This window comes from Cucurbita moschata, unplaced genomic scaffold (genome assembly GCF_002738365.1).
Source record: "Cucurbita moschata cultivar Rifu unplaced genomic scaffold, Cmos_1.0 Cmo_Scf00006, whole genome shotgun sequence".
Lineage (NCBI taxonomy): Eukaryota > Viridiplantae > Streptophyta > Magnoliopsida > Cucurbitales > Cucurbitaceae > Cucurbita > Cucurbita moschata.
Window position 1 is genome coordinate 5,599,355 of NW_019268522.1, and position 12,164 is coordinate 5,611,518.

Consider the following 12,164-nt stretch of genomic DNA (forward strand, 5'->3'; position numbering starts at 1 on the left):
AGTCTTCGTTCATTCAACGGCCGACCAGTCTAGTCTAGGCTCTTCGGGAGCAGAGAATAAGATAGGCTGCTGGTAGGACTTGTTGGGATAGGTATGGAAAATTCCTCTAGTGGAAGGAATATGCCAAAAGCTAATTAGTAAGTCAGATCGAAAGGTACGAACAGCCGGCCTTAGTGATCCGACGGTGCCGAGTAGAAGGGCCGCCGCTCAACGGATCAAAGCTACTAAGGAAATTACCTCAGGCTGATCTAACCCAAACAAAATAACTCATATAGTATCTTGGTCATGTGTTCTTTAGCAGCATTTTAGATATCACACAATTCATTCAATTGAGAAAACTGGCACAAAAAAGCTTCGTCGTTATTGACTTTTTACACTGAGCCATTGTGAAGAAGCAATGTGTCTTGGAAGTCATTCAGCGGTTAAAGCAGATCACTGTACTTCGATTTTGATAAGTCGAGAGCCGCATCATTCTGGTGGTTTTCAATATCAATCACGTAGGAGTGAAAAACACCTTTCACCAAAGGACTATGTGAGTAGTTTGGTGCGGGCTGCTTTTCCCGAGTTGGAAAGCCTGCATGTGCAAGCTAATCAGGGTTGGTGTCCCCGCTTACATGACAAAGGAGGAGAAATCCCCAGTGATCTGGGGCGAATATAGCTTGGCGCAAGTTTTGGAACTTGCCAGAAGACGTTACCGATCGCGGCGTAAAAGCAAGGCTTTGACCAACAAGGGCGAGGGAAATGCTTCTGGAGCCGACAAGAAGGTATAGTACCGCTGACCTGGGTAGCACGACCCTTTTCGTATAGGAATAAACTCTTGTCTATCTTCACTTGCCAAATTCTAATGGCTATCTTGAATTTAGAGGTGCCTCCTTTCTTTCTATATATGAACATTTCAAATCTTTTGGGGAGGGAGCTGAGCTACCGCCAGGCTTATCGGAGGACATCCCTTCCTGCTGCCAACCACTACCATTTGGATTGGGATTGGTGCCTCTAGTAATAAGTTATCTATTCCATACTTTGATAAAGAATTTGTTCTTGCTCTATTTGAGATTATTCCATTTTGCATATTTTCCTGACTCAACAATTTATATTGAATCTGAGCTTGTCCTTTCCCTTGGACATTCTCGTGTGAAGGCTGGACGTTTGCCCGAATTGACTCCCCATAAGATGGAAGGAAGGGAAGAGCGCTTGGGAGACTTGGCGCTCGACTCTGTCTGGGAGCAAATTGGCGAACTCCTAATGGGTTTGTTGAATCTTGATTTGAATATGCCTATCTATCGAGCAAGATTATCTATTCCCCGCTGGGTTGACTATACAGCAAGTTGCGGCACACATACACCAGGGTTCATTGGATATAGGAGTTCTTCCAAATCTCCACTTTGACCTGATATAGCATAGTGTACGAAGCCCCTACTTTATAGACTTAACTATGTTCTAGATTTCGGTAGTTTGTGAGATGTTTTCTGATCTGATTTCTATTTCAATTCGGACTTAGGAAAAGCAGAGAAGAAGGGGCCAGCAAGTTATGGGCGGAGTAGAAGTACCATGTCGATAAATCAACCGATTAAAGTTCAACGATATTAATGATCGGCAGGTAGCGGTGATCGTGTCTTAGAAGATATTAGGGTGTTCAAATAGACCCGTCTAAAGTTGAACCAGAGAGTGGGGAGACAAGGAAGGGGCCAACTCATTTATTGCTTTTGATTCCGAAGATCTCAATTTGGTGAATAGACTTGGACATCTTTTATGAAGAGACTTTTGTATGAATCGATATTTTTACATTCAAATTCCTTCCATACTGCTTTCAAGCTAACCTTAGAGAAAGTAGACTAACTTTCTAAATGACTATTCAATTTAAGGACAACTAGAAACGAAACTCCGAACTAGCTTCATTTAGATCGTTCAAGTGCTCAGTTGCTTCCTCCCCTTTCAATCGAGATCTTTATAACCTAGACTTTCCGGCTAGCGGTTAAACCTTCTATATGTTGACTTGGTTGCAAAGAAAGGACCGAATTACGTAAGGTCAATCTAAGCTTAAGCAAAAAAAGGGATAGGAAAGAAAGAAAGATAGGTGCTGCACTCCTTGAAATGACAATCCGAGAAAGAAGCTGCTCAATTTTCACTCAAATATGAACCATAGACTGAAAGAAAGAAATGAAATCCAATATCTAAACAAGAGTTGAATGAAGAAGGCAGCTAATCAGATTGAGCTGGACAGGGAAGGCCGAAGCTAGATTAGAAGAGGATATTGGAATATGAGTCTAGTTAAGGTCTTATGACAGCTGATACTACAGCACATGGACTGAGAGTCAGTGCCCTCGAATAGAAGCTTCACATAGAAAGATTTGATATCGTTCAATAGTTCGAGATGACAAAGGGAGTGGAAATTGATTCCATTTAATCGACTAAAGCAGGGGAAACAAAGAGGCTAAGGTTCTTACGTTCTCTTCTCTGTAAGTAGTATAAAGCAAAACAAAACCTAGTAGGTTCTCTTATAATTAAGAAGCGGCTGTAGCTTTTAGCTCCGCAGCTGCAGCTACGTGGAAGTAAAAATTAGAGTACAGAGGTGTTGAACGGTGTAAACTTAGTGGAAGACTAGTCAAGCTATAAGCCTGATTATTCATCCCATTGGGGAGTTAATTCTCTACCATTCCCATTGATCTAAGAACATGAGATATTACGTGGTGGGGTGAAGATCAAAAGTACTTGAAAGGGTTAGCTATTATACAATTGAAAGCAAATAAGCAACTTATTAAAGAAGTAACCTTAATTAATAGTTTGACAATACAGGGACAGAGAGGTGCTTAAAGGCTTTCAAAAAAACTTGCTGGACCTGCTCTTTTCAATATCAATATTCCTTGGGAAACTTTCAAACTGTCCTAGAGCCCCCGCTTTTAAATTGGCTTGCTAGAACCCGCTTTCCTAAGCTAAGAGGTACTTCACTAGATTGCTTGAAAAATAGGAAATATCTGAAAACAAAGAAAGGCAAAGATCACATAGTATGACCTCTACTTACTATTGATACCCTTCCTCGGACTTCTTTCAACTCTTCTTAGAATGCGAATAGGCTCCTAGTGAGACTTGGACAATAGAGCTACGAAGGCTGGTGAGAATGCCACCACTACTGTTACATCGTCTATTATCCTCTCCCCTGGCTTTTCCTATTCTGGAAACGGGGCTTGATAGAGCTAATTCGTTCTTTGCTCTTTTAGCTTCTCAAACTCTTGCTCGGAGGACTATAGATAGATGTAAGGTCCGATACGGTTCTTATCGTCTGTTGTTCCTCTCTATCCTAGTGCTTATATTTTCCTGCACTGGTAGTTGAATAAGGCCAGGCCAATATGAGTTGAGCCGATATTAGCTATCTTAGCCATCCTAAGCGACTATCCCAGTACGAGTAGTAAGCTAGGGCCAAGTAAGTCAGATTTGAGTCATACCTTTTCAACCACCCGGACGTGAATGCTTACATCAATCCTATCTATCTGCCTATCATCCTTTAGGTAGTAATACTCGAGTCCCAGTTAGAACTCTAGCTTCGGAGAAAGAAGAGAGTTACAATCTCATGGTTAACTAGAATTCTTTCTAACCTGCAAGTATTCTTCTTTGGCCTTCTTAGACCATCCCATTTTGCCCGGCTTCAATGCTTTCATTGAATTCCATGATTCTGTCACAAAGCTTGTTGTCTCCTTCAGCAACTTGAACCACCGATCGGTTACGTGCCTTTCTTTCTGCTGCTCATATCAGCCTAAGTTCTACAGGGAAGATACCTCGGAGTAGCCGACCATGATTTCATAGATGGGGTCTGATAGAGCTCGACCGAGAAAAAGAAGTGAAAGAGGCATCTTCCATTCATATCGATTTAGGGTTTTACGCATCAAGAATTCAAACAAGAAGAGAAGACGAAGACAGAGTGAAAGAAGGAAAAGGAGTTTACCGAGTTTAAGAAGGGAATGAGAAAGAAGAAATAGAATAGGTTCAGAGGAAAATAGCTTGACCTATTTCCTTCCCTTGTCTTTGACTGAAATGACCTTAAAAATAGGGAGAGGACAATCAGTTTACAGTTAGGTTCCGGCTCAGGAGAAAGAATATGCTTTACCCATCCGGTTCAGGTTCACCCGAATCAGTTTATAGTTAAGGTCATATCGGTTCAGTCGCTTGCTTCTCTTTCATTCTCTTTGTCTTTGACTTACCCCATCCGGTTCAGGTTCCGGTCTGACTATCTCCTTTCTTTTCTTTCCCCTCTTTCACTGTCAACTCTCATTCCATTCATGCTCTGTCTCCTTTCTTTCTTTCACTGTCAAATAGGAAAAAGTTTAGTTTAAGGATTCGTCTTTCCTTAATAATGAATTAATTACCTTTACTAGATTTGATCCCCTAAAATACGGGGATAGAATTTCGTTGATTTAAGTTCCAGCTATTAGGGAAAAACCGCTTTTAATGTTTTACCCCTATGGTGGATACAAAATATTTGATTTCCTATACTGCTATTAGGGAAAAAGGTCTTTTAATGTTTTACCCCTATCTTGGATAGAAAAGAATTTATTGACGCTGCTACTATTAGGGAAAAACGTCTTTTAATGTTTTACCCTATGGTGGATACAAAATCTTTTCTTTATGGTATTTACAGTCGAATGAATGTTGAATTAGATTCTCCCTTCAAGCATAGGTGCTCATGCAGCTCCTTTTCCTATTCCTCCTATTTATTCACTGTAAAGGAGTTCAATCAAGTTCAGGTTCCGGATTGAATTCATTTAGCTTTACCTCGTGAAAGAAGAATCAATTGTCCACTTTACCCTTTGAAATAAGGTGAAGGATTTAATTCATCCTGACTCAACTCAAAAGAAGAAGAATTGAGAATAAAGAACTAAAACGGACATGACACAGCAAGTTGCTAGTACCTTCCTTCGGAAACCCCGTAATATGCCCTGAGGAATTCCTACCAGGAGTTCGATTGGATCTAAGCTTCTTCCCTGTACAAGAGATGCTATGTACCTCCTTCCTATGTTACAAATCTTGAACCTGTAAACGCCTGTTCGCATCGCAAGAGGGCCAAGCGGCTAAATTTCTTCAAGCAGGCCCCCTTTTTCAATAAATGAAAGACAGATGCAAGTATATTATCTCAACGCTCCTTTTCTCTTTACCCTTTTGTTTGTTTGATATCCTTTTAAATTGGGGTGCACCTCCAGATGGCCAGGGGCCGGCCTCCCACTCTCTTAACTGCAGCATTTATTAGCTTAACTGAGTTGGGTGGATCGTGCAATAAGCCTCTCTTGACCTTCCCTTTCTCATACATCTTCTTTATTCAAGCCTCTCGCCTTGCCTTTCGAGATCCGGTCCATCATCAACTCAGTTAGATAGATCTAATTGTTTACTTTATCTTAGGCGAACTTTAAGGGGTTTGATCGGCATTTCGTGCGCCCTGCGGAATTCGACCTTTTATCAGCAGGTTGGGTAGCGTAGTCAGGTTAGAGGCGCAATTCAATTCTCCGAGTTGGCCCTATATTTCTTTCTTTCTCTTTTTTGCGAAATTCGATTGCTGTTTCCGAAGTCCTTCTTGATCAATGGTCCCCATTAGCATGCCAATTAGCAGCCGCTTCTTTTGGAAGGCGAGGTACTCATGTGTGATCAACAGATTCCACGATAGCTCTCATTCTAGCTTGACATTAGGAGCACGAGGGCTCAAGATATCTAAAGGGGGTACGAAACCCTACCGTATGATGCAGTTGAAAACCGTAAGCCTAGCCTATCCAAACAAGGGCTTGGCTTCAGTTTTCTTTTTCTTTGTTGAACCCTCCACCCGGTCGGTCTACCCTCTTTGGAGATATCCCAATTCTAGCGTTCGTTATTAGAAGTAGAGATAGGATTTATTACAACTCCAACATTTATGTGAAAATGACAGAGCTCTAAGGGGAAGAAGCACATCCTCCACCTTCTCTTGCGAAGCGCTACGCTCCTGCTTACGAAAGACTACTTTCCAAGCTAATTACTGAAGAAAGACTACTGGGAGTGCGAATCAAGCTCCAGCCCTGAAAAAATAGCCTGAGGATCGACCTATGCTACTACCAAGCTCACCGCAAACAAGGGACGACAATAACTCAAACTTCGATACCCAAATTCATAAACCCAAAGACTGAAGACCAAACTAATCTCATTCTTTTTTATGAATTACTGCAACGCTCGAAGTAGAAAGCGAAGCTCCTCCGTAATGCCTATATATGTGTGTGAGTGGCTCTTTTTGAAGACTTAGCCCAATGGCTACCACCCGAAGTGTGCTAAGTTAGTCACAGGGAAACCTCAAAGTGCTTTTGAACTTCCGACTCTATAAACTTGTATGGCTTGCTTGTTTAGCTTGTCCCCTGTACAGTTCGAGCAAGCAAATGGCTAGCAGGGCCGAGTAACCACAATGAACGGGACGAGAGAAGTTACACAAGAATATGACCCCAGAGATATCTATTATTCTTCGTGCATCTAGGTCTGGTTCCTGCCTGAGAAAACGGATATATATTATGAGCGAGTTTCACCGTATAATATAGAACCCGAGACAGGCTGAAACTAATCAATTACCCTGGTTGGTTGGCGCCGGCTAGCTAATAGGGCGAGCAGCGTAATAGAGTGGACAAACGACGTGAGTGAGAGCCCAGACCATAGTGGCTGACGAGACTTCTCTCTCGACTTTAGCGACAAGAACTTTATCCGAGAGGCTTTCTCTTTCTTTCTTTCTTTATAGGGGATAGGGGATCCGCTGAGGTTTTTGTCTCGCAATAAAGCTAGGGCCCTAATCGAGCAACTAGTAGTCCTATCTATCTACCTCTCCAGACACAATATCTTGAGTACCAATGATGGTGACTACATCTGCTGGCATGTGATGTTTGGCCATAGAATCAAGTCCTTGTGAATGGGCACAGCCAGGTGCTCTTATTTTACGACGGTAGGGACGATTGCTTCCATTACTGACCAGAAAGACACCAAATTCCCCTTTAAGTGCTTCCACTGCAGTATAGGTAGAAGAAACTGGTACGAAAAAAGCTTCTGTATAAAGTTCGAAATGGTGAATTGAGGTAGAGTAGACCGATGATGATCCTGTAGTCATTTGGCCGGCTATTGAAAGAAAAAGCTTGCATCTCCTCCCCCTATGAGAATATAACCGGTCCCATCTCTCTCCAAACCTAACGTGGTAGTTTCCCATCATAGGGCTTTCTATCTATAGATTGAGGCATTACCAAGGAGCTAATTCGTTCAGAACTCAGTTGACTGCTTCTATAGATAAGGCGGAGCGTCCTTGGCTCAGCATTATAGCACATAGGGCTTCAGCGCTACTACAGCGCTTCGCTAACGCTCGGCTAAGTCTTGAACCTTCCCGCTGACTGTTCGCTTTCTCAGTAGCAAAAGCTCTTCTTTTTTCCCATTACGATGAAAGCCTTAAGTGAAAGATTTGTTGTTTTATTGCTCCTACTTCCTCACTGGGCTCGTCAAGCCAACTTAGCTTTTTGGTAGTTGAAACTGCGGGCGGACATTTCGAAATGAGAGCATCGAAGATATATATACACGGTTACGCTTACTAAAAGACTGACTTAGGCCAGCGTGAAAGAAAGGGCGGGCACTCTCGTGTTTCAACCCCACTATACTCTGAATAAATAGCTGTGGGGCACTGTATACTGATAGCTTCTATGATAAGCAAGTGAATGGGGGCGGTTCGTGGCGAACGGTTCATCAAGCCATTTCTCGCCTCAACCCCCGTCATATAGGAAGAGGGGTGAAACAGCTCGACCGGTAGGGAGAGGGGTACTTTACAAATAGGGGGTAATTCATTCGCACCTGACTGTGATAGCCCTCTCGATACCTTATGTGAGCTTTGTTACTAGTGGTCAATTTCCCGTGGCGTTATAGCCTTTTCCCAGTGCGCGAAGCCCCAACGAGGAAGATGTTACTGTGGTTTCTCATTGGGTCAATAAGCAAAATCCCTCTTTTTGTGCTACTCCTACTCCGTCAGCGGTAAAAAGATAAGAAAAGGCGAAGCGTTCTCTTGGTTTCCCAACCTCTTGCTTCTAAAGGCTGCCCTCTCTCGACTGGACGTTGTTCCAGCCTACTACGAGGATCCCGTATCCAGCAACCCAACCTAAAAAAAGGGCATCAAAAAGCCTTATCTAGATTGGAACTATGAAGCTGACCTTATTATTCGTTCAAAGGGTAAAGGGCTTTTTTAGCTGGTGTGCAGGAGCGCACTTCTATTTTCCCTTTACTAGACTAGTGGTGGGGTCCCGTGGTTCCTATACCGCCGTGTTTCCTGGTCCTTTTCTTTTAGTGCTTCAACCCGAAGCAATAGCTTCTAGCTAGTTTAGTGGCTAAGATGGCTGCACTCCAGCTCACTCAAGAATGGGACGGCAATGGTCCGCCAGCAAGCTCGTTCTGATCTTGGATGCAGTACATTGGAATCCTGAAGCACCACCACGAAAGCTACCGCGCGTTCACCTTCGGTGCGGTAAGGCACCACCAAGTTGTGCCAGTAGCCAACTCCGGCGTGTCGGCTTAGTTATCCTCATCAAGCCACTATAATGTCTAGCTTCCCAACAGGTAGACGGTTCCTTTTCCCCCAGATCAATGAAGAAGGGAGAAGTGTGTGTATTCTTCCGAATCCCCAAAAGCGAAGCACTATGCCGGGGTGAGGGGATGGAACAAGAAACGGCTCCGAAGAAATCTATTTTGGTTCCCAATGTTTCTTCACGCCCAATGAGATGCGTCAACCTCGGGATGCTTTACTCCTAACCCCACAAGGTTTCGAGACAGAGCTTAACCTGAGTCTCGGTTAAGAACGGCGATGATGTACGTTTCACACGGCACACGATTCCATGGATAGTTTCATTTGAGATCGTGATGGAGGACATAGCTTACGATCATCGGCTTTGATCATGCCACTAGGCATTTGATTAGGACATTGCACAATGATACGAACACTTTGTCGCATCTCTTCGATACGGATACAACAACGATCATAGCAATCTCCTCTGGTACCTACGGGTACGTCAGGATCCAATTGGTCATGAACATCGTAAGGTGCTGCCCTTCGCAAATCCCAGCATACCCCTGGATGGGATGGGTAGGCCCACCACTTCACTTTCACTTAGGCCCGTAAAAAGTCAGTGGGGGGACCCTGTCGGGCTCCTTCCCCCCCCCAAAACAAGAAACTATACATGAGAGTTTCCCTTCATACAGCTCGAATCATTCTCAGATACCCCGACGAGAGAGAGGCATCCTTTCCTTCTTTGTTGAGTTGGTTCACGCGCAAACGAGCACCGGTCGCAACAGCAGGGAACTATGACCAATATAGTCAGACACTTAGCTACATCTGCACGCAAAAGGAATGTGGTTCTGGTTGAGGCTTTCTTTCCTTTATTAGTAAAGGGGGCGCGGGACGTTCGCGGACTCCATGCCTTACGTACCACCACGGGACTGTTCGTTCTTTTTTGGATCCCGCTCCTAAACATAAGGGATAGGGGGAAGGTGATCGGGCCTATCATATCAAAAGGGTTGTCGAAAGAGAACCCGACTACCTATTTCATTCGAGGTTCTAGGGCAGGGTCCGATTCGACCGACTTTTGGATAACAAGAAGGCGAGTTGATCTGCTTTGATCTAGGAAAAAGCCCAGTAAGCCACCAACTCGGTGCAGGTCACGTGACCTACAGCTTGGCCTTTGCTTTTTGAGGCTGACTCTACCAACATCTCTATGTGCCCGGAGCACTTCCATATGGAGAAAGATAGGCTTACCATGTTCCATCAATAGCACCTAACCTATGTCGATTTTGGCAGACCGTGCTCCACCCCGGTGAACTTATGCGGTTCCGACGTACCCAGAGGCCAGAGGTGAATTCGTTCATGGTTCGTAGGACCAAGACCATTCGAAGGTAGGTGGCCCACCTAGAACAGTCATCTTTGACTAGGCTTACACACATTCGCTCACTTACGCTGTCCCCCTCAGCTTACCCTAGCCACGGGCCTTTTGCTCTTCTAACGTAAGCTCCAACCAAGGCTTCACACCAAGTCTTCACTGACATAATACACATGCTTAAGTAGGGTCAGGCAGAACCGTTGTTGCCTGATGGGAACTTCCCCCATATTGCTATCAATGTCTTCATGTCGCACGACCTCTTAACATTACACCACTGAATCCCCAATCCTTTGCTTGTTGTGCAGTGATAGTACCAATATCCACTAATTGTTGTTTCCAGATACGGTTGTTGACATCTCTTCTAATTCGTCGATACGAGAAGCAAATTGTTGTGTGAAGGAATCAATGTCTCGACATAAGCCAAGAGGAAGATCTTGTGCCACTCCACCTGGTCGTATGAAACTTGCATGCATCCTGGCTCCCGAGACTCTTTCATAGAATTCCAATAACTTCTCCTGCTCCTCAAAAGCCCACAGAAACGGAGTTGATGCTCCCATATCCATAGCATGAGTAGTTAAAGCAAGTGAATGATTTGAAATTCGAGTGATTTCACGGAATAACACTCGTATATATTGAGCTCGTAATGGTACCTCGCAATTCAAAAGTCTCTCTACAGCTGAAGAATGAGCGTGTTCTTGGGCCATCGTAGAAACATAGATAGGGTCGACGACGGAACGAACAACGAAACTTGACGACAGCTTTTTCGTACACGTTCACTTTCATCACATACACAAGTGCTCTCTGAACCATGCAATAAGGTCACCCATAACACGGCTCTCCCACTTAAGTTACCTTAGCCCCACCCAGGCCATGTCCATGATATTGGAAAAAGAAAGAGAAGCGTAACGTAACAAAACGTATTGAAAGCGATTCCTTCGCCCTTCTTACGAATCCCCTCAGTTTCCAAAGCCTATTCCTTCGCCCTTCTTTTTTAGCTTATGCAATAGAAGGTCTTATTCAAACCTGCTTGCAGAAATGAATGGATGAGAAGGAGGCTGGGTTCGATTTCTGGGCCGGGCGGGAGGTGAAGGCCATAAGAGAAGATTCCCCGGTAAGGAAGAGAAGAAAAGGGTGTTGTCATCGACATCGACCTCTTTATCGAGGCATTGTAAATCCAGACTGAGAGAATCACTGGCGCTATTTAGCCCTTCGTTTCGCCAACAAAGAAGTCATCTTTGACGATTTACCTACCATTCCTTCTTTGCCGAGCCGCCTCTCTTCGTCATTCAAAGTACTACCTCTGCCTTCCCTTTCAAGAACATACCCATCTCCTTTTCCAATTCCAATAAAAACAAAGAGAAATACCATAAAGCTTCGTCTCTGATTTTGCTGACCCCAGGGGAGTTTACTCGACCCATTCTTCAGTCTCCCGCACAGCCTCGGTGTGCGACTCCGTATGAGGACTCTTTCCCTTCTGCGCACTCTCTGTTCACACGGTTCTCAAAGCAGAGGAGGAAGGGCAGCTGGTACCACGAGCCCTCTGTCCCACACATCTATCTAGAAGCAAGTGTAGTTCACCGGTTCCACCGAATGCTCCTATCTCTGTCAAAGATCGTGTGAGTGTACAGTTATGCTTCGGATGTTTCGCCATAGAATAGATCAACCCAGTTAGTTCCCGTTCTTTTTCGGTGCACTCGCTTTATATCTCCGACACACAAGGGGACGGACGCGATGGGAAGAAAGCAGCCCTAGCCTCTATCCGGCCGATCATTCTGCTGGCATCTTGCATTCACGCCTCTGTTTGATTGCCGCTCGAGGATGTAGTTGTAGATACGTGAGTCTTAGTGGGTCGTTGGCTCCACCTCTTATCTCCTTTGTGGACATGTTGTTGTCGTCGCCATATTCCATATGTCACTTAGTCATCTCTGCCTCGCTGCGGGTCAGCACCTCCGAAAGAAAGGGAGGACTTCATTCAGTGACTCCGCGATCGCCCTCTGAACTATCAGAATAAGGTAAAGCTTGAAGATAAGTTTTGTACTCTATTAATTTCTCAGTCCCTCTAGTCGGGTGGGCTAGGCCAGGCTTTCGACTGGATCCCCCTAAAAATCGTACGTGCGAGTCTCCCCGCATGCGGCTCACGCCATTCAAGGTGGCCCAGCATTCATTCGCAAATCAATCCTGTAGTGAAATTGAGACTGCTTGACCTCGGAAGCTAATTTGCGTGTAGGCAGCGCTCTATCTGTTGTACCGTTGACTCGAGATCTATTCATTGAATTG

At 44.4% G+C, this 12,164-nt stretch overlaps 1 pseudogene; it reads left to right on the forward strand.

Moving 5' to 3' along the window:
* The first annotated feature begins 10,570 nt into the window (after positions 1–10,570).
* On the forward strand, positions 10,571–11,964 carry LOC111443839 (annotated as a pseudogene).
* Positions 11,965–12,164: the final 200 nt, after the last annotated feature.